Below are 22732 nucleotides of genomic sequence, written 5' to 3'. Positions count from 1 at the left end.
GAAGCATGAGGATGAGAGAGATTAAGATGAGAGACGGGAAGATAAGGCTGTGGGTGGGACTGAGTGACAGGGAGAGAGAGAGAGAGAGAGAGAGAGAGAGAGAGAGAGAGAGAGAGAGAGAGAGAGACTATATAGTGCTGTGGATGTGGCAGAGAAGACAGGAAAGCAATAGTTGGCTTTGAGTTTGCACAAGGAAGACTAAACTCAGAACGAGGACTGTTAAGATGGAAACATTTCTTCTATGATACCCTGATACCCTGATGCTGAAGAGAATTAATTGTAAGCTTTTCACTATCCAAGGTTCTGAGTAAAGAGGACAAAGAGGACTCTGTGTGTGTGTGTGTGTGTGTGTGTGTGTGTGTGTGTGTGTGAGAGAGAGAGGGGGGGGGAGGGAGGGAGGCAGAGGCAGAGGTAGATAGGGGAGGGGGCAGGGAGATCAGGAAAGCTCTATGGTTGCTCCTGGAATTCTTGGCTGTAAGGGAAACAGAATGGTGAGTGGAATTGTGCAGAGAAGAGCGTGGACCTCAGTGTCTTTCTCTAAAATAGTACCTTAGGAAGAAATGAGTTAGCTGGGCACCGTGGTTCATATTTAACCCCGGAACCTGGGAAGCAAATTCATACTGATCTCTGTGAGTTCCTGCCTTTATAGAAAGAGGAGGAGAAAGGGGAGGAGGAGGAGGAGGAGAAGGAGAAGGAGGAGGAGGAGAAGGGGGAGGAAGAGGAGGAGGAGAAGGAGGACTCATAATTTTGAATTAAAAAACTATATTTTCCTTAGCATTTTGTTTTTTATTTGGTTCACAGTACATGAGAACGTAGAGCCCATTTTCAAACACGTACTGTTTCAAACAGGTCTTCTGAAGCTAAGGGAAACAAACACAAAAATGTCAGCTTTAAATCAGTCTACTTTAATATGAAATGATGAATATTGAAAATTAGAATAAACTAAATCAATTATTGTGGTCGTAGTTGTCAATTCAGTAGACTAGGTCCTGAACTGTGATGGGAAGAAACTGAGGAAGATGCCTGACACTGACCTCTAACCTCTACGTGTCCACACTCCCTTCTGTTACACACTTGTCCTATCAGATTCTGTGAGGTGATAGTGGTTGTGCTCCAGGAAACCTGGTTCTTGGACACGCCAGAGAAGATGGAAAACTGTCTTTTAAGTAAAGATGCCCATAAACAAGGGATGGATCTCCCTCCCCCTTTCCCTCTCCCTCTCCCTCTCCCTCCCCCTCTCCCTCTCCTTCTCCCTCCCCTCCCCCTCTTTCATATTGTGTGGTTGCTAAACTATGAGATCAATTTCTTTTTTTTACCTAAATTGTAAATTATATATAAAGTTTGTATGGATATTTAGATACAGGAGAGAGGGTATTCAAATGGCTCAGCACTACCTAATGTTTCAGGAACTCACTGAGGTCCTTAGGTTGCATCCCCACAGAAAAAGGAGGCTCTATGGTGTTTGCACATCAACCACTTGGACGACATCACGCTGGGAAGCAGAAACCCCTGTCTTTGAAATTCCTTTTCCCACCAGCATCTTCGGAGGAGCTTTTTTTGTGTGTCCCCTTTCAGTGTGTCACCTGCACCCAATATGTGGAACTGACTCATTCTCCAACCTAAGCTCTTTGTCATCCCGCTCCTGATTCTTGGCACTTTCTGCTTCTCCTCCCTAGGAATTCATCTCGTGCCAGCGGCAGAGCAGTTTGGCTGCCTCTTTGCTGCCCTAGTTTCTGCTGTGAACAGTGAATGCTCTGAGAACCTTGCCTTCTGCCCTAAGGAATATTATCAAAGCAGCTGAGCCTGCAGGACAGTTAGGAGCTCTCTTTTCATTGTGCAGAATCAGCTGCTGGCTGTGAGGGGACCACTGTTCTGCCACCACACAGCACCGGCTTTGGAAATGTTTGTTTCTGCTTTAGCTCTGTCAGTATGTCCTAAGGATATTTGATTTCTCTTTATTGTCATTTTTAAAAGTTAAATTTCCTGTTGATTTTTGATACAGCGTAGACCACTCTTAGTTAGCCTGTGCTGGTTTCCAGCTTGTTTTATAGTTAAGGACGCGCGGTGGAGCCTTGATCCACAAGAGGTAGGGTTCTAGGTGTACAGTACCTGCCCAGTAGAAGAGTCTTCTTTTCGGCCTTTCCCCTCTGCAGTGTAGGAAAAAGTTCTGTCACCATGGTGACCGATGATGGACAGTGAGCTGATCTGGCTACAGCTATACGTATCTGGAGATAGGATACATTTAGTTGCAGCTACCGTGGATTCAAGGATTTATCTGGAATTGTGAGTCCCATTCCTGACTCCCACCCAGGAAACTGTGAGAACTAAATATTGCACATTTGGGTTCTGTAGCTCATTAGCTGCAAGCACTAGGAGGTTGTCCTATGACTAGGAGTGTGCCACAGATTTTAACAAACTGACCTTTTATTTTTTACCTTTTAAATCAGACCCCTACAACAGGTTGTTTTAACTGAAAGGGAGGGGAAGTGGAGAGCCATTGCATATTGAGTTTCTGAGTGCCCCACACATTACTTAATCCCTTTACATATTATTGCAGCAGATCCAGTTAAAAACAAGGAAAAGGCCTGAGTAACATAAATGACAAGCTCAAGATTCCAGGGAGGAGAGTGGCAGAGTAAGTGATCCTCTCTGTTATAATTTTTTTGTATTAAACCATAGGATAATATAGGCAGCTTGCCCCTCCCCCCATTTCATCGAAATCTCACACATTGCCTTAAGAATTGGGTTTTCTCATCAACGGAAGAGAACACATGGAGTGACCCATGGCTCGAGCCACATATATAGCATAGAATGGCCTTGCCAGGCATCAATGGGAGGAGAAGCCCTTGGTCCAGTGTAGGGGAATGCCAGGGCGAGGAGGCAGGAGGGAGTGGGTGGTTAGGTGGGGGAGCTCCCTCATGGAGGCAGGGGGTGGGGGGATGGGATAGGGGGTTTCTGGAGGGGAAACCTGGAAGGGGGATAATATTTGAAATGTAGATAAAGGAAATATCTAATAAAAATGGGGAAAAAAGAATTGTGGACAGAGCTGGCAATAAAGAAACAAACAAACAAAAAACAAAAAACAAAAAAACAAAACAAAACAAAACAAAAAAACAGAAAAGAAAAGAAAAGAAAAAGAATTCGGTTTTCTGTAATGAAAATCCAACACAGCTTTTGAGAACCTAGAAAACTTAACATTCCTTTAGGTGGCATCTTCTTGTCACTACTATGGTCATCTCTAGTTCACGCATGTACACACACACACACACACACACACACACACACACACACACGCACACACGCACACACATTGCTTTTCCCTCTCTCCTAAAATCTCATTCTAGTCTTTGCTGTTAGAAATTATTTTCTTTCTTTTCTCATTCTTTATTTGCTAACTTTTCACTCCATTATTTACATCATACCCAAGACATTAGCACTCACTTCAGTTCCAGAATTCTCTTAATCAGAGGAGAGTGATATTAATCATTGTAATTATCATTATGTGATTTTCTGTGCCAAGGGTCCCCAGGAGGCTGTTAGTGAGCAAGTCCATCAGCTGACAGTAGGAGAAAATGTAGTCCTCTGCATGGTTATCATTTGAAAGTGAGAGAGACTACAACACAGATACATAGGGTTATTAGATGGTGTCAAGTTTTATAACGTTATAAGCAGTGGATAATGTCCTTGCCTAGAGTTCCCTTCCAAGGTGTTTGTAGGCCATTAATAGTTTGGCTAGACTACTACATGCAGTTTAGAACGGAGTGTTTCTGTTTTAATATCCTTTGCTATAAGAACAAACCCCAAAGTATTAACTCTTAATTCACTATCCCCCAAGAGGTGAAAACCATCGCCCTGACTTTAGGAAGCGTTAGACCAATAACACATTTGAGAATGTGACTAAACTCAGCATTTCAGGAGGATTTGGTTTCTAATCTACAATCCTCTTGGGCTGGCTTTCCATCGGGTGATTTGAGAGTAAAACTTCTCTTCTTGTCAGATTCCAGGCCCACTTGTTTACTCTGCGGCTCTCCCAGCTTTTGCCTTTCCCTGAGTTCCACATTTCCAGATCCCACCAAATGGCGGACATCAGCTATTACCTTCCCCCATTTGGAACCGTTCAGGCTGCTTTTGTGCCTTCTAGATGGATGGAATATTCATCTCTTCTTATTTTAAAAATAATTGGACGAAGACTGCGAGGCTGAACGTCCGTTTGCTTTCTTGTAGTGCCTTTTATGTATGAATCACAAAGCTTCCTGCACACCATAACTCGGTGCTTGCAGCTCCCCGCCGAGGCAGCTCCATTATCCTTGTTTTACGGGAGCTCATGAAACAGATCCAGGGAGCTTCAGTGGGGAGTCTCTTGACAGGCGGTGAGTCAGTGGGAAAGTTGGGGAAGAAACCATGAAAACTTTTCTTTTTAATTGATAGACAAAATTGTATGTACTTAACACACACAGCGATGCTCGAGCAGTCTATGTACCTTGTGGAACTGTTGCAAGTAGCTGTTCGCAGTTAACAAATGTTACATTTTAGTAACATTCGTAACAGTAACAGAGTTACCATTTCAGTAGGGAAAGCTCAGCATTCCCTCTCAGCATATATCATCAACCATGGCTACCATGCTATGCAGCCGAGCTCCTAAATGTATTCCTTTGATTAACTGTAACACACTCTTTCTCCAGATTATCTTCCTGCTCACAAACATCCTAACCCCGCCACTCTTCTATCACTCACTTCTGTTCCGATGGGGTGAGGTCATGCGGGGCTTGTCTTTCTGTGCCCAGCTTGTTTCCAGCTCATGGGCATTGAAGACAGCAGCATCTCCCCTTTATGACTAAAGAATATCCTGTTGTGTGTTCACACCACATTTCACTTAGCCATTTGTAAGCTGATGGTATGTGGGCTGATTGCACATGGTGGCTGTTGTGACTAGATCTTTGATGAAGTTGGGGTACAGCTAGGCCTCCAGCATATTGGTCTCATCTCCTTTAGATACAGTCTTAGTGGGGCTGACAGCTCATATGGTAGCGCTGTTTTGAAATGTTTTGAGGAGGAAAGAAATGCATGAAGGTATTAGATGAAGTAGGTTTCTTTGTTTCCTGTGATTCTCCTTTTTTTTTATTTCTGCTTTTATTTTTTGTTCTCTCTCTCTCTCTCTCTCTCTCTCTCTCCTTCCCTCCCTCCCTCTTTCCCTCCCTCCCTCCCTCTTTCCCTCCCTCCCTCCCTCCCTCCCTCCCTCCCTCCCTCCCTCCTCCTCTCTCTTTTTCCTGTTGGTTAAAGATTTGTTGATTTCATTCTTCCTTTCAAACTCCACATCTTCATTAGTTTTCTCTGTGGTTTTTCTATTTTCTGTTCTGTTTATTGCTGATTTGCTTTGGGTACTGCAGAACATCTGTGTGTTGGAGAGAATGTCCCATTTGTGTCCCAGGTCCACAGTCCAGTACATAGTTTGAACCCAGTGTTCTCTTTGGTTTGTTGCTGAATGATCTGTCTACTGATGGAAATGGATAGAATTTCCTAGTATTGGGGCACTGCAATCTAACTCCCCTGAGATGGGTCAGTGCATGTGCATGAAGCCACCGCCACATTGTTAGACTATAAACCTTTACATTTGACCTTAATTACTTTTCAAAGGTCCTATCTCTAAATATAATAGTTGACTCACATTCCCACCCCTTTTAATATTTCACAATAGAGAGTAAGAAAATTTTTTGTTTTTGGTGAGAACAGTAAAACCATAAAAGAAATGGAAAAATTTTGAAAGATACACTATGCCGTTTAGGTTTTCATAAATACATTGAAACACTTTTCAGAGAGGCCATTCAGTCTGCCCAACTTCTGCTATACCTAAACCATTAAAGTCAACCAAAGAGTGTACACAGGCTGGACCGAGGGCCCTGGAACATGTGTAGCAGATGTGCGGCTCAGTCTTCATGGCTGCCTTGTTTGGCTTCAATGGGAGAGGATGCATCTAATCTTGCAGAGACTCGTTGTTCCACAGTGGGGGGATATCCACGGGGATACTCTCTTAGAGGAGAAGGGGACGGAGGATGGAAGGAGGGTCTTCGTGAGGGATGTCTTGGAGAGGGGGCCGTATTTGGGAAATAAATAAATAAATAAATAAATAAATAAATAAATAAATTTAAAAAACTGTTTGCTAAAAGTGCCTGGGGAAAGGAGGACTTCATTAGATAAAGTAGATAAAAACCTGTGCTAGAGTTTGCACCCTGTCTATAGGAGATAAAATGGTTGTTGCTGACAGATGGATCCACTGTACACACTGGAGCTGGTGTGTGCTCTTTGAGAGGAGCTGGGCATCTGTCACCACAGCATGGCTGCTGAGATTCTAGTTTTATTTAGGCTTAACAGGCTCTGGAGGAGAGAGTCAAATTGGCTAGACTTTATTATTATTAATAATTATATTTATTTGGAAATATACCCACATTTGCTCATAAAATAATTCAGAAAACTACTCTTTGGAATGTGAATGCAATGGTCTGCTAGTGGGGGCTCTTCTGTGTACACCAAAACTTCTCCAGATAACCTCTTTCCCTATGGCTCCCTCTACTACGTTACACATCACTTAATCTTCTAGCTAGGACAGGCACTGTAACATCCCACAGGTGGACCTCACAGACAGTGAAGGACTTTAGGGTGGAGAATGAAGCTCTTACTCCATGGGAGCTTCATGGAGCAGAAGTTTCTTCAGGTAGAGTTCATTTCCTGCCCTCCTGTGTGTGTGTGTGTGTGTGTGTGTGTGTGTGTGTGTGCATGTGTGTGTGTGTGTGTGTGTGAGAGAGAGAGAGAGAGAGAGACAGACAGACAGGGAGAGAGACAGAGACAGAGAGACAGAGACAGAGAGAGAGACAGAGAGAGAAAGACAGAGAGAGACAGGGAGAGAGAGAGAGAGAGAGAGAGAGAGAGAGAGAGAGAGAGAGAGAGAGAGAGAGAGAGAGAGAATGCATGGGCCTTGACATACCTGTGAGTATCAGAAGACTATCCTGGGTGTTGTTCTCTTACTACCCTGCTTGAGACACGGTCTCCTTCCTGCTGTATACTCCAGCTACCTGAGCCAAAGCTCTCAGGGATTGGCTTATCTCTGCCCCCTCCCTCCTTTCACTGTAAGAGGGCTGCATTATAGACCTGTATTACCATGTTCAGGTTTTACATGCACTCTGGGGATTCAAATTCAGGTCCCTCACACTGTGCAGAAAGCACTTCATCTACTAGATCATCTCCTCAAGTCAAGTTAGGCAAACTTTAGAGACTGATACATAAACAAGGGCGTATGCGTAAGTCATGTTAAAGTCGCAGTGGTGTGCCTGTGCTGAGTAACTAGGATATTTAGATTCTAGTAAGCGACTGGAAAGCAGATATCTGACTTATATTTGAGCAATCTTGTTTAAAGGTTGGCTGATCTGAAGGTCAGTTTATTGAATCTGAGAAGAAGAAAAAAACCATTTCCAGTGGACACTGAGAACATCTGCTTGACTGATTGCATGCCCTGCAGGCTTCTACTCTTCTATGAAGATAACATTGGCCTTGAAGAGTTCCTATTAGCTAGACTACCAGCTCTGTACTTGGAGTTATTATGCTTTAGTCTAGGTGCCAAGATGCAGAAAGTACCCTCATCTGGCAACAACTGGTTCTAAGCCTTCCAGACTTGGTTAACCACACGTTCTCCCCTCCCCCCCACCGTCTCTCTGTCTCTCTCTTTTTCTCTCTACCTCTCTCTGTTTCTGTCTCTCTGTCTCTCTGTCTCTACTTCTCTATCTCTGTCTCTCTCTGTCTCTGTCTCTCTGTCTCTCTCTGTCTCTCTGTCTCTCTCTCTCTCTCTCTCACACACACACACACACACACATACACACACACACACCCTGATTCTCATTACTTTCTATTGACATTCTGTTGTCTTGATATATAACTTCATAGTCCAGAGCTGTGCTAAATTTGCAATTGCTCATATTCCTAATAATACATGATATACACCTTTGCCCCGCAAATTTCTTTTGGTTCTTCCTAATTATTTTACAATATTTTAGAGTAGTGTCCGAGTCTAGACTCTTCAGAACTGACAGTTACTGTGGAGTTCACAGTGGGCTTTTGGACCAGGAAAGACAAGTTGGTGGCTCTGTTGATGGGGAAAATTGGTGCTTGAAGTTAAACGCCATGACGTAAAAGCTGAAACAGAGCATGTGTCCTGGATTACTCTTTCCCCAGGAGCCCATCTGGTCAACCATTACTTCGTTTGCTATTTACTCAGAGCAGCTGCTGACCTCAGGTTCACTTGCTCATTATCAAACTTAACTGCCACAGGCAAAGCAAGACTGCCCAGAGCCCCATGGTCAGTTTCTGACAGCAGAGCCTTTTTTACCTTGAGCTGTGACTTTGTTTACCTGTCATTGAGCTTTTCAGATAGAAAGTCTCAACATGGTTACCCTGTCACATGGCACAAATGTGCCAGGATGACTTCAGTATGACTTACAATAAATTCTGGTTAGAGATTACTGTCTTGTTTGACCCTCACTCTACGTCATGGAGATCTAGTGTAACCCTGAGAGGCATTTTAATGATGCTAATTCCACAATAACCAAATGAATAAAGAAGATAGGAGGTAATCTAAGAGTGTGGGGACAACTCCCAGCATTGTGGCTGACACTGGCTGTCATCCTCATATTAACGGTATCTTCCTAATTCGTACTCGTTGTCGTGGTTTGATTGCACGGTATCCCTCCCCAGACATACACCTCAAATGCTCAGTCTCCAGCTTCTGCTGATGTATTCTGAAGGCCGGGGAAGCTTTAGGGGCCGAAGCCCGCCTAGCAGAAGCAGATTGCTAGAAGCAGGTCTTTGAAGCCCTTGCCTGCTGCTGGCTGTGTCTGGTCTGTTTTCTCTGTTTGTTGGCTGCTACTGTGAAGAGAAGAAACCGACAGGGCATGCTCCAGCCACCTGAGATCCGCTATGCCTTCCCTGCCGTGATTAAACTCAAACTCCCCAACTCCCAGCCAAAACAGACTTTCCTTCTGGGAGGCCAGGCAGGTTGTCACGAGAAAAAAAAATAACCAGCCATACAATAAACTGCAAGAGTTCTTCAGAAATCTGAGACTGTCTATATTGCAAAGGTCTGAGCCTTCTAGACTAGTGAAGATTATCATCCTAAGTAATTGTGAGAGTTGCTGTGTGCCCTGAATATACACACCCTCCAAGGAGTGTCATAGTGTTCTGCAGAGAAGCCGGCCAACAGGATTGGATGGTGTGGTCCAAACTCCTTGAAAGACATGAGAATTGATCTCTTCAGACAGGTTTATTTATTGCCTACCATAGGGCAAGCAGCTGGGATCTAAGGTTACCCTCCTGGGACCTGTAATTCCTATAGGATCCCTCACGTGCTTCCCAGATAATGAGCCCTCTGTCTATTCTGAGTACCCCCAACATGAAGGCACATGAAATTCAGATTTCCTGAGAATAAACAAACGCCACCTTTAATGAGTGTCATGCTGATGCCTTAAAAACTCGGGGAATAAGTGTGTTTCACAGACGGAGCATCCTCACGCAGAACTGTGACCCTTCCCTGCTAACAAAATCTTACCCCTTTCCCTCAGCCTGAGTGGTATCTCATAACACACAGAGAAGGCAGAGCAATGCTGCCTGGCTTCTGAATCGGGGGCAGAAGTGTCTCCTTGATTCCTGTTTTCGGTTTCTCACTGTTGAAATCAGTCACCACCCTGGAGACATCCTGGAGGCCACATGGAGAAGTATCCCAACTGACAGGGGGCACCCAAACCAAACAGGAGAGTGAGTCTGGAGATTCATAGCCTCTTGGTTGTCCCCAAAAGTCCCAGAGCATAGACAACATTCCTTGCTTTTTTTGTCTCAATCCGTGAGCTTCAGGATATATGGGCATAGTAAATGTTGTCCTGTAATGGTCAGTTCGGAAGGAGTTTATTCCCAAGTAATGGATGACTGGCATCAGGAAGAGGAGATTGGAGTACAAGTGTGTGCTGATAGAATCTTATTGACTGGACGGTCTTCTGCCAGTTAGAGCGACTGCGATTCTAAAAGTGAAAAAAAAAATTAGCCACTTAAATATATTTATTATTTTGAAATACATTACACCAATTAAATATTTATTAAATCACTAATGGATTTTTATCTGGACAATTTTGCCATAATCTGTATTAACATGCTATTTATGTATTTCTTTATAATATTAATTTTATTATGTTTCCACGTTTACTTTTTTAACTATATTTATTGCTATTTGAGCTTGTGTGTGTGTGTGTGTGTGTGTGTGTGTGTGTGTGTGTGTGTGTGCGCGCACGCGCTCTCGAGCAGGCAGTCATGTGCCTTGTGGGTGGGTAGTCAGAGCACAGCTTACAAGAGTCAGTTTTCTCCTTCTACTATGTGGATACCGGTATTGAATTTAAGTCGTCAAGCTTGGTCTCGGGCACCTCCTTTGCCTTTCTTTGCTCTCTTCTTGCTGTTCTTCAATTTACTTTTAAAATTTTATTTATTTTTTCTCATTTTTATTGATAATCCTGTCCAGTGCATTTTGGTCATACTCACCCTCTCCCCAACCTCCATTTCCCAGATCCACCCCCTCATTCCTAGCCACCCAAATTTATGTCCTCTTCTTAGCAGCAATCAACAGCCAGTGGATGTTGAGCTAGGGACAGGGTTCTGTGGCCACCTCCCCTCTCCGTGCTGGCATTTTGTCTGCCCTGAGTTTACATAGATTGTTGCATACAACTGTGGAAGGTTCATATGTGCAACTACATTGCTAGATCTGGGCAACATTGTTTCCTTGTAGAAATCGACCTTTCTCCGTCCTCTCCTTGAGCAGTGTCCCTTGAGCTTGGAGAAGGAAGGGTTAGACAATGATTTCCTGTTTAAGGCTGAGGATTCTGCAGTGTTAATCACCATCTGCAAACGGAAGCCTCTGATGAGGGCTGGCAAATGCACTAATCTGTGGGTAGACAGATAAAAATGTAGGGGCAGTTTATTACGCTGTCCATTTACTAGTTGTAGTAAGTTCTCTGCTTGGGTCTGTGACCTGACTAAGACAGGTTCTTATCCCTGATTTGAGTGTCAATTCAACAGATATTGAATTCAGGTCATCAAGCTTGGTGGCAAGTGCTTTTACTTGCCTTTTCTCACTGGGATACCATGGTGACTCCCAATTTACTCCCCCCCCATCCTTATTAAATTGGGTATTTCTTATTTACATTTCAAATGTTTTTTCCCTTTCCCTGTTTCCAGGCCAACATCTCCCTAACCCCTCCCCTTCTACGTGGGTGTTCCCCTCCCCATCCTCCCCCCATTACCGCCCTCCCCCCAACAATCACGTTCACTGGGGGTTCAGTCTTAGCAGGACCAAGGGCTTCCCCTTCCACTGGTGCCCCTACTAGGATATTCATTGCTACCTATGAGGTCAGAGTCCAGGGTCAGTCCATGTATAGTCCTTAGGTAGTGGCTTAGTCCCTGGAAGCTCTGGTTGGTTGGCATTGTTGTTCATATGGGGTCTCGAGCCCCTTTAACTCTCTCAGTCCTTTCTCTGATTCCTTCAACGGGGGTCCTGTTCTCAGTTCAGTGGTTTGCTGCTGGCATTCGCCTCTGTATTTGCTGTATTCTGGCTGTGTCTCTCAGGAGAGGTATGCATCCAGTTCCTGTCAGCCTGCACCTCTTTGCTTCATTCATCGTATTTAGTTTAGTGGCTGTATATGTATGGGCCACATGTGGGGCAGGCTCTGAATGGGTGTTCCTTCAGTCTCTGTTTTAATCTTTGCCTCTCTATTCCCTGCCAAGGGTATTCTTGTTTCCCTTTTAAAGAAGGAGTGAAGCATCTGCACTTTCGTCATCCTTCTTGGGTTTCATGTGTTCTGTGCATCTTGGGTAATTCGAGCATTTGGGCTAATAGCCACTTATCAATGAGTGCATACCATGTGTGTTTTTCTGTGAGTGGGGTACCTCACTCAGGATATTTTCCAGTTCCATCCATTTGCCTATGAATTCAATAAAGTCATTGTTTTTGATAGCTGAGTAGTATTCCATTGTGTTAGATGTACCACATTGTCTGTATCCATTCCTCTGTTGAAGGGCATCTGGGTTCTTTCCAGCTTCTGGCTATTATAAATAAGGCTGCTATGAACATGGTGGAGCACGTGTCTTTGTTATATGTTGAAGCAATTTTTGCCCAGGGGTGGTATAGCTGGGTGCTCAGATAGTGCAATGTCCAATTTTCTGAGAACCTCCAGATTGATTTCCAGAATGGTTGTACCAGTCTGCAACCCCACCAACAATGGAGGAATGTTCCTCTTTCTCCACATCCTCGCCAGCATCTGCTGTCACCTGAGTTTTTGATCTTAGCCATTCTCACTGGTGTGAGGTGGAATCTCAGGGTTGTTTTGATTTGCATTTCCCTTATGACTAAAGATGTTGAACATTTCTTTAGGTGTTTCTCAGCCATTCGGCATTCCTCAGCTGTGAATTGTTTGTTTAGCTCTGAACCCCATTTTTAATAGGGTTATTTGTCTCCCTGCGGTCTAACTTCTTGAGTTCTTTGTATATTTTGGATATAAGGCCTCTATCTGTTGTAGGATTGGTAAAGATCTTTTCCCAATCTGTTGGTTGCTGTTTTGTCCTAACCACAGTGTCCTTTGCCTTACAAAAGCTTTGCAGTTTTATGAGATCCCATTTATCAATTCTTGATCTTAGAACATAAGCCATTGGTGTTTTGTACAGGAAATTTTCTCCAGTGCCCATGTGTTTGAGATTCTTCCCCACTTTTTCTTCTATTAGTTTGAGTGTGTCTGGTTTGATGTGGAGGTCCTTGATCCACTTGGACTTAAGCTTTGTACAGGGTGATAAGCATGGATCAATCTGCATTCTTCTACATGTTGACCTCCAGTTGAACCAGCACCATTTGCTGAAAATGCTATCTTTTTTCCGTTGGATGGTTTTGGCTCCTTTGTCAAAAATCAAGAAACCATAGGTGTGTGGGTTCATTTCTGGGTCTTCAATTCTATTCCACTGGTCTGTATGTCTATCTCTGTACCAATACCTTGCAGTTTTTGTCACTATTGCACTGTAATACTGCTTGAGTTCAGGGATAGTGATTCTCCCTGAAGTTCTTTTATTGTTGAGGATAGTTTTGGCTATCCTGGGTTTTTTGTTATTCCAGTTGAATTTGCAAATTGTTCTGTCTAGCTCTCTGAAGAATTGTATTGGAATTTTAATGGGGATTGCATTGAGTCTGTAGATCACTTTTGGTAAAATGACCATTTTTACTGTATTAATCCTACCAATCCATGAGCATGGGAGATCTTTCCATCTTCTGAGATCTTCTTCAATTTCTTTCTTCAGAGGCTTAAAGTTATTATTATACAGATCTTTCACTTGCTTGGTTAAAATCACACCAAGGTATTTTATATTCTTTGGGACTATTATGAAGGGTGTCGTTTCCCTAATTTCTTTCTCGGCTTGTTTTTCTTTTGTGTAGAGGAAGGCTACTGATTTATTTGAATTAATTTTATACCCAGCTACTTTGCTGAAGGTGTTTATCAGATTTAGTAGTTCTCTGGTGGAACTTTTGGGATCACTTAAATATAATATCATATCATCTGCAAATAGTGATATTTTGACTTCTTCTTTTCCAATCTGTATCCTTCTGAGACCTCCTTTTGTTGTCTGATTGCTCTGGCTAGGACTTTGAGAACTATATGGAATAAGTAGGGAGAGAGTGGGCAGCCTTGTCTAGTCCCTGATTTTAGTGGGATTGCTTCAAGTTTCTCTCCATTTAGTTTAATATTAGCTACTGGTTTGCTGTATATGGCTTTTACTATGTTTAGGTATGGGCCTTGAATTCCTGTTCTTTCCAGGACTTTTATCATGAAGGGGTGTTGAATTTTGTCAAATCTTTCTCAGCATCTAATGAAATGATCATGTGGTTTTGTTCTTTCAGTTTGTTTATATAGTGGAGTACATTGATGGTTTTCTGTATATTAAACCATCCCTGCATACCTGGGATGAAGCCTACTTGATCATGATGGATGATTGTTTTGATGTGTTCTTGGATTCAGTTTGCAAGTATTTTATTGAGTATTTTTGCGTCGATATTCATAAGGGAAATTGGTCTGAAGTTCTCTTTCTTTGTTGGGTCTTTGTGTGGTTTAGGTATAAGAGTAATTGTGGCTTCATAGAAGGAATTCGGTAGCACTGCATCTGTTTCAATTTTGTAGAATAGTTTGGATAGTATTGGTATGAGGTCTTCTATGAAGGTCTGATAGAATTCTGCATTAAACCCATCTGGACCTGGGCTCTTTTTGGTTGGGAGACCTTTAATGACTGCTTCTATTTCCTTAGGAGTTATGGGGTTGTTTAAATGGTTTATCTATTCCTGATTTAACTTCGGTACCTGGTATCTTTCTAGGAAATTGTCCATTTCCTCCAGATTTTCAAGTTCTGTTGAATATAAGCTTTTGTAGTAGGATCTGATGATTTTTAATTTCCTCTGATTCTGTTTTTATGTCTCCCTTTTCATTTCTGATTTTGTTAATTTGGACACACTCTCTGTGTCCTCTCGTTAGTCTGGCTAAGGGTTTATCTATCTTGTTGATTTTTCTCAAAGAACCAACTTTTGGTTCTGTTGATTCTTTCTATGGTCCTTTTTGTTTCTACTTGGTTGATTTCAGCTCTGAGTTTGATTATTTCCTGCCTTCTACTCCTCCTGGGTGTATTTGCTTCTTTTTGTTCTAGAGCTTTTAGGTGTGCTGTCAAGATGCTGATATTTGCTCGCTCCTGTTTCTTTCTGCAGGCACTCAGCGCTATGAGTTTTCCTCTTAGCACAGCTTCCATTGTGTCCCATAAGTTTGAGTATGTTGTACCTTCATTTTCATTAAATTCTAAGAAGTCTTTAATTTCTTTCTTTATTTCTTCTTTCACCAGGTTATCGTTGAGTAGAGCATTGTTCAACTTCCATGTATATGTGGGCATTCTTCCCTTGTTTTGTCTTTTTTTTTTTTTTTTTTTCTTTTTTCTTTTTTTCGAAGCTGAGAATTGAACCCTGGGCCTTGCGCTTGCTAGGCAAGTGCTCTACAACTGAGCTAAATCCCCAACCCCCCATTCTTCCCTTATTGTTATTGAAGACCAGCTTTAGCCCATGGTGGTCTGATAGGACGCATGGGATTATTTCTACCTTTCTGTATCTGTTGAGGCCTGTTTCTCTAAGGGAGTTCTTTGTGTCTTTCTTTTCTTTTCTTTTTTTTTTTTTTTTTTTTTTTTTTTTTGGAGCTGGGGACCGAACCCAGGGCCTTGCGGTTGCTAGGCAAGCGCTCTACCACTGAGCCAAATCCAACCCCCTTTTGTGTCTTTCTTAAAGTCCTCCATCATCATGATCAAATGTGATTTTAAATCTAGATCTTGCTTTTCTGGTGTGTTTGGATATTCAGTGTTTGCTTTGTTGGGAGAATTGGGCTCTGATGATGCCATGTAGTCTTGATTTTTGTTGTTTGGGTTCCTGTGCTTGCCTCTTGCCATCAGTTGTCTCTCGTGTTACTTGTTTTGCTATTTCTGACAGTGGCTCGACCTTCCTATAGGCCTGTGTGTCAGGAGTGCTGTAGACCTGTTTTCTTTCAGGCAGTTATGGGAACAGAGTATTCTGCTCTCAGATGGGTAGTTGTTCCTGTCCACTGGCTTTCAGCTGTCCCTGTGTGTGGGAACCAGAAGGGCCTGCCCCTACTTCTCCTAGGTTCCTGTGCACAGGGGGCCCAGATGGTGCTAGGTGTTTTCCTCTAGGGTCAGAAATGTGGGCAGAGAGTAGTCTCCTCTGGTTTCCCAGGCGTGTCTGCTCCTCTGAAGGTCTAGCTCTCCCTCCCAAGAGATTTGGATGCAGGGAGCTGTTTACCATGTCCCTTCAGATCCGGGCGGTGTCTGGACCGCAAGGCTCTTGCTACCATATTCCCGTGCCCAGAGGCACTATACAATTTCCTCTTGGGCCAAGGATGTGGGCAAAGGTGGGCAGAAGTGGCAGTCTCTCCTCCCGTGCAGTCTCAGGAGTGCCCACACCTCTGGTCGATCCGCCTTCTCTCCCATGGGGTTTGGGAGCAGGGAGCTGTGGGCTGGGATCAGCAAGGTCCAAGTGCCACCTAGAAACCGGAAGTGTCAGGTCCCAGGAGAATTTTGCCTTTATGTGTCCTGAGTCCACCAGGCAGGTCACTTGTTGCAGAAAAGTTGGTCTTACCTCTGGTCTCGGGCCTAAAGTCGCTCCTTGGGGCTGGCTTTCAGCTGTCCCTGTCTCAATTTACTTCTTAAGCAATATGGTCCTTAAACCTTATACCATCCAATAGTGTTCATGAAATTATTATTATTATGATTTTTTTTGCTAACTCAATCTTACTTTTCAGGATATTCAGAAATAAGTTTTGGCTATGAAAACCAAAATAGATCCACACAGTCACTGCTTAGAATCTTTCTGGAATTCCACAGTTACTTCTCTTTCATAAGTAAAAGCATCCTTTACTTTTGGAAAACAATCATGATATCAAACTGAAAATAACTAAAAATCCTATAATCCTTTAGTAATTGGGAAGGCAATGCTTAGGCACCCACCTGTGCTCAGGAAAAACCTGATTCTCTTTGCTTTGAAGTAGTTTAATAATCTCTACAGTAAAAATGTGTCTAAAGACTGTCACAGTTTCTTCTTTGGTCATTTCAGAAATGGCTCCAAAAAAAAAAAAAAAAAAAAGAAAAAAAAAAAACCTGAATGTGGCTTCTTTGAGCCTCAGATTGGATCTGAGATGCCTCCTGGATTGCATGGATAGATGTTTGTACCTTTATAGGCTCTGAGGTGGGGAATTACAAGATATGTTGTCATTTCTAACTACTATCTATTAGTATTGGAACATGGTGCCCCAATCTAAATTTCCCTAAAATCAGAACTCAGCACAGTTGAGGTGATATTTTACTGTGGATAATTAGTCACTGAGATAGTGATAAGATGTAGGGGGAAAAAAACCCTAAAGTGTCTGCCACACTTGTCGCTGTTGCAAGCTACTAGGTCAGGCTCTGTGGAACTCTGAAATGAGTTTCCACACAATCTACCCGGAGGAGGAAAGGTTCTGCCTTGTCTTCAAGTTCGCAGCCCTTCTGATTGACACGTACAGGAGCTTAGACCAAGTTAATCTGCGCTACTGGCCATGGTATCAGAGGGGACCCGGAAAGGAGCGGGTAATATAGAAGGGCACCAAAGGCAAGGCCATGCTGTTTGGTTTTACTTCCAGGAAGCTGGCTTAAGCTTGCTTGAAGACTACAGGAAGAACTGGGAGAAGCCCAGTGAAGGTGTGCATAAGAATGCTTGGTACCGCACACAGCTTCCTCAGGGTTTAACTTCTTCCAACCCTTCGTGCATCAGAATTTAAAACCCTGCTGTAGTATTCTGGCTACCAATCTAAGATCCTGCCGACCTAACTCTGACCTCTAGATAAGCAGATTGGACCTTTGACCTTTGGCTGCATTGAAAGGATATAGGCACAGGTCAGTTAGGTGACACGGAGACCTTCTAATCCTGTGTCTATGTTGCTGCATCCTGTTTCTACTCAGTACCTCACAGCTCGGGGGCAATTCTCAGTGAGGGAAGATGATGCACAGTGAGCGAGCCAGTGTCTTCTATCTCAGGCCTTGTACACACGCATTACTCAGTCTCGTCTGCTCACCAGTGGGAGGACAGGGCTGGACCACAGGGCACCTGCATGTGAATCCACTCTTGAGATCCTACTCACCTTCCGGCATAGGACCTTCATTTTGATCCAGGGTAAAAAAAAGTCACACCCTGACAAGCACATGAACTTGAAAGTGGATGAAGAGAGAATGGTTTATTTCGGGAGTGCTCAACCCCAGCAGCGTCCGGTGAAGGCTGTTTTCTTTTTGCACATCACATGGCTACTCAGTGCTGTCTTCGGGCTCTTTTGAGTGGCACCCATGCAGTCATCTTAGAGGACGGCCCTAGCCTATTTTCATCTCTGCCTTCTGTCTCTGCAGTTGGCACCAGCACAAGAGACTCCATTCTTCTTATGATTGGTGCTTTTGAATGAGGGTTTGGAACACGAATTCGGCCTTTGCAATATTCGTCACTCAAGCCTTGAGGGTTTCTAATGGCTCAGTTAGGAGAGATTCTGGAGGCTCAATCTCGAGTCTGTTTTAAGTTAAAAAGAAAAGCAGAGTTACTTAGCTGAGATAGAATTAATTTTAAGTTTCATCGCAACCATAATGTTCTCTCCATAAAAATTTGAATTTTCTTTTATATTTCTCAGGAGACAGTGAGTAGCTTAATTTTGAGAAGACAATCACTTCCTCAAGGTAGAGAGCGACCAAATTTTGTTTTATGTTTATTGATTTTCTGCAAATCCACCATGCCTGTATTTGATGAGACTCGATTAGTTGTTTTCTCTGGACCGGAATTGGTCAGCATTATTCCCAACTTTCTGATGAGAAGTGTCTTCTGTGCAACTAAGCCTTCAGCCTCCCACACCCGCTTAACTCGTTTTATTCCCAAATGGTTGGCCTTGCAAGTGACTGCTGTGATTCAGCTGGAGTGAAAGAATCGCTCGTTTCCAGCCGGTGATAATTGTTGTATGAGATTTAGATCATTCTACACAAATGAGAGCAAATCGCCCATCTGTGATGAAGATAATGGGAGAGTGTGAGGCTCTGCTCTCTCCTCATCTGCTCTCCTCACTTGATGCTCTGCAAATGGGAGGCAGTACTCAATCCTCACAGGTTGGTTTCTGCAGTGCTGATGCTCCATATCATATAGACTGTGGGATGAAAGTGGCTGGTTGACTGAATGCTTGTATTTTCTTATGGTTATAATGAAAGTATAATCCATTAATTCTACTTAAAATATTCCCAAGTTAGGATTCCCTGGGGTTTGAGTGTCACATGAGTATCCGTAGATATATTGATCTCTGCTTCATTGCTGTGAGCAGACGTGTTAAGGAAGGAAGACGGATTTGAGGCATGGCTTCACAGGCTTTGTCAGCATTTGGTTAGTTCCATTACTGCCTGAATTATAGTGAGGGAAAACACTGTGGCCTGTATGTGTATGTATGTGCATGTGTGTGTGTACATGTGCGTGTGCATGTGTGTATGTATGTGTGCATGTGTGAGCATGTTGTGTGTATATGTATACATGTGTGTATCTGTGTGTATGTTGTACGTGTGTATATGAGCATATTATGTGTTTATGTGTACATGTGTGTGCATGTATGTGTGCATATGTGTGCATATGTGTGCATGTTGTGTGTATATGTATACATGTGTGCATCTGTGTGTATGTTGTACGTGTGTATATGAGCATATTGTGTGTTTATGTGTACATGTGTGTGCATGTATGTGTGCATATGTGTGCACGTGTGTGCATGTTGTGTGAGCATGTGTGAGCCTGTTGTGTGTGTATGTGTACATGTGTGTGCATATGTGTGTTTGTTGTGTATGTGCATGTGTGCATGTTGTGTTTATGCATGTGTATGTATACATATATATATGGATGTATGTGTGTGTGTGTGTTTGTGCACACGAATAAGCTGCTTACCTTATAGAAGCCTAGAATCAGAGGAGTGAAAAAGGAAGAGAAGAGAAAAAGAGAGAAAGAGAGTCAGAGAGAGAGAGAGGAGAGAGGACAATCCCTTCAAAGACATGTCACCAATGTCCTATGTATGCCAAACAGACCGCACTGTCCACAGTCTCCACCGCTTCCTCCATAGTCCATTCACTTGCAAATATATCAGTGGACCTGTGAGCTGAGCCTTGCATTTCAGACCAAAGGCGTTGAGGCCCCTCTTTGAGGACACCATGGCAGTTCACTTTACTTTGCAACTCTGAGTAAATACAAATTGAATAAAGGAATTGCATGCAAGTATGCAGAAGCTTTCCCAAGGCTCTGCACACAGCTTCAGTGGATGGCAGAGACCTGAACAGAGTTATCATTTCTAGGTGGCAAGGTCTTGGCCTCTCTGAAAACTATGACTCACAAATGCTGAAATCATTTTAATGTAAGATTTCATTGCTTTCAGCCACAACATAAGCACAAACCAGTAGTTTCAGTCAGTAATTAAAATCCAAGGAACTCATTCAACCGATTGCTTTCATTTAACATCTGCAAAATGGCAGGTTCTGTGGAAAATGGACAAGCCAATTCCCTACTCTGTCATTCTCTGAGAATTAGTTACATGCATAGCCATTATAAATAATTGTGAGTTCAAATTGCAGTTTCAAGTTACTGATGGATCTCTGGTTTTGCTTTGCTTATAATGACCTTGAATCTCACTCTAGTTGAATACAAAGAATTAAACGGCATGCAGAATGACTTCCTTCAGTTATTTTGTTGCTAAATGGTTAAGGACTTGGAGGGGGGAGTTACTGTATCTTTTATCCTGTCATCAAGTATAAGGTTGTTGGTCTGATTTCAACAAATGAATTCCTCACCATACTTCAGTGACCGCATCCCAGCATATTTCGACTGCCCCAGCTGTGACCTGCTTGCCTTTAGTTTTTGCTCTATTTGAATTTTCATTTAGTTAGAGATATCTGAGTGACGAGGATGGCTACCGAGCCTGCCTGAACTTTGCATCTGTCATGGGGCCTGATGCCTCCTCCACGGAGCCGCTGGAAGGACCAGGAGAAATAAGGTACACGAAGCTCCTGACTCACCGGCCAGATGTGAACCATGTGCTCCAGAAGCATCTGTTCACTTTGCTCCTGAAGCCGATGGAAGGCATTCTCCACGACTCCGGATTTGTGACTTTCAACACTCTGTAGAAAAATTTAATACAGACAAAGAGTTCTGTCACGGGCTGGCGAGATGGTAATGGTGTTTGTTTGCCTCTGAGCCTGACATGGAGGAAGGAGAAAACTGACTCCTGAAAGTCATACCATACACACACACACACACACACACACACACACACACACACACACACACACACACGTTTGCTCTCCCCTCTCAAAACAACAACAACAACAGCAACAGCAAAACAACAAAACAACAAAACAAACAAAAAAAACAAAAAATTCCTCCGCCAGTCCAGGAATGTAGTAATAATCTCTGACAGAGTCTTTTTGCATTCTCACTGCTGACTTCTCTTCCCCACGTCCTGCAAGTCCTCAGCTGAAGCCTGTAAATGACTCGTCTATTGTAAAACAAGCCAGCCCATCCCTTGACCAGGCACTCTGACCTTCAAACATCTTCAGGGACATTCTTGCTGGTGGAAAGGGCACAGTCACAGCCATGTGGAAAGTAGTCATCTCGTTAATCTCTTCCCCCTTGCCCCTGAGAACGTTCTCTGAGGCATTGAAGTTGATCCCTGGGATTTCTGACGCAGCCCACAGTCCAGCATCTTCTTGTTGGAGTGTATCATCAGCCTCTAATTAGATGAATGATGCTTTTCTTGCGAGGAGACTTCTGATGCATTCTGACGTAGATCTGTTCTCTCTGTGGCCCTGCCTGTAGCCCTCAAATATATGTAAATTCATTTTTGTTCGCCATGTAAGCCAGGTCATGCCAGATTTTTATAGATGTTTTGAGGTGGGAATATCTCTGACTGTATTGTTGGAGTGGTTATTTTTGTTAGCTTAAACAGGTGATTTACCTGTGTTCAGATGGACACTGAAACAATTTTCTTTCTCAGAGCTGACTGTATTATACTGAGATGAAACAAAAGGGAACAGCTTCAGTCTGGCTCTCCAAGCATAAAAGGAATAATTAAATATTACAGAAACCTCTTCTTATACACATTTGCTACCAAACATTGATTAAGTGCCTGATCCCGCCCACCCTTGCCTTCCCTTATCTGGGATAAAGACAATGACCTTGGAGAGTCTTTAGTTTATTCTTGATTAAAATGCATCCTATCTATAATAGCTTGTGTGAAAATAAGTATGTTTCAACTGTATTGAGCAAAATGGGAGAGAGACACTGTAGCCTTTTAAATTAACATTATAATAATTTTAAAATTAATGAAGCCTGTCTTCCGGCATCCTAATGAGGCTCTCGAGTAATTGTTAGCCATTTTTATTAGAGTAAAACTTTTAGGAATAATTCTAGCCCAATTTATTTAAAAAGGGTCTCTGTTGGCTGTGATCACAGTTCCAGTCAATGTGCATCTAACTTTGCTGCCTTGGTGCGGTAAAAGGGCCCTTTCTCCTTCCTGTTTTCTTCCTGCTCTGGTACATTAAGGGAAGCTGAGGATCTCCTCCTGATTTGGATAAATCTTCGTGTCCTTTTCCTTAGCAGGTCTTCTCATTGCTATTAGGAGAAGTTCTGAAGGAGCAGCTCCCCTTATCAGAAGCCCCGTTAGCTGAGGAAGAGTGACTCACTAAGTTATGTCAAAAGCATATTAAATGCCAACGATAAACCAAACCTGGTGTGAGCTTGCAGTCAGCCCTGGCTGGAAGGGAGAGAGAGTGTGCTGGTGGGGCAGTGGTATGTTTGGAGTTGTGGTTGGATAGACACTCATCAGACGCAAGAAGATAAATGGGGAATGAAATGTGGGTAAGGATGACCAACAGCTTTGAAGTCGTCAACTGCATTCTTAACCCAGACTAAGTACAGTGCAGGAGACTTATGATTTGGTTACCAAACTACTAAATGTCCTTTACGAGGGAGAAGGCTTCTCGAAGGACAATTAACTCAGAGATTCACAGGATGTTCTAAGGCAAGGTGGTGTAAGCCAAAGAAGCC

At 43.0% G+C, this 22732-nt stretch overlaps 1 protein-coding gene across 2 annotated transcripts in view; it reads left to right on the top strand.

Moving 5' to 3' along the window:
• LOC108352304 (uncharacterized) overlaps positions 1-22732 on the top strand; it is a 300039-nt gene that overhangs the window by 106842 nt on the left and 170465 nt on the right. The window lies entirely within an intron of this gene.

Source organism: Rattus norvegicus, chromosome 11 (genome assembly GCF_036323735.1).
Source record: "Rattus norvegicus strain BN/NHsdMcwi chromosome 11, GRCr8, whole genome shotgun sequence".
NCBI classification, from domain to species: Eukaryota; Metazoa; Chordata; class Mammalia; order Rodentia; family Muridae; genus Rattus; species Rattus norvegicus.
Note: the sequence above shows the minus strand (reverse complement) of the source record. Positions and strands in the feature narration are given on the sequence as shown.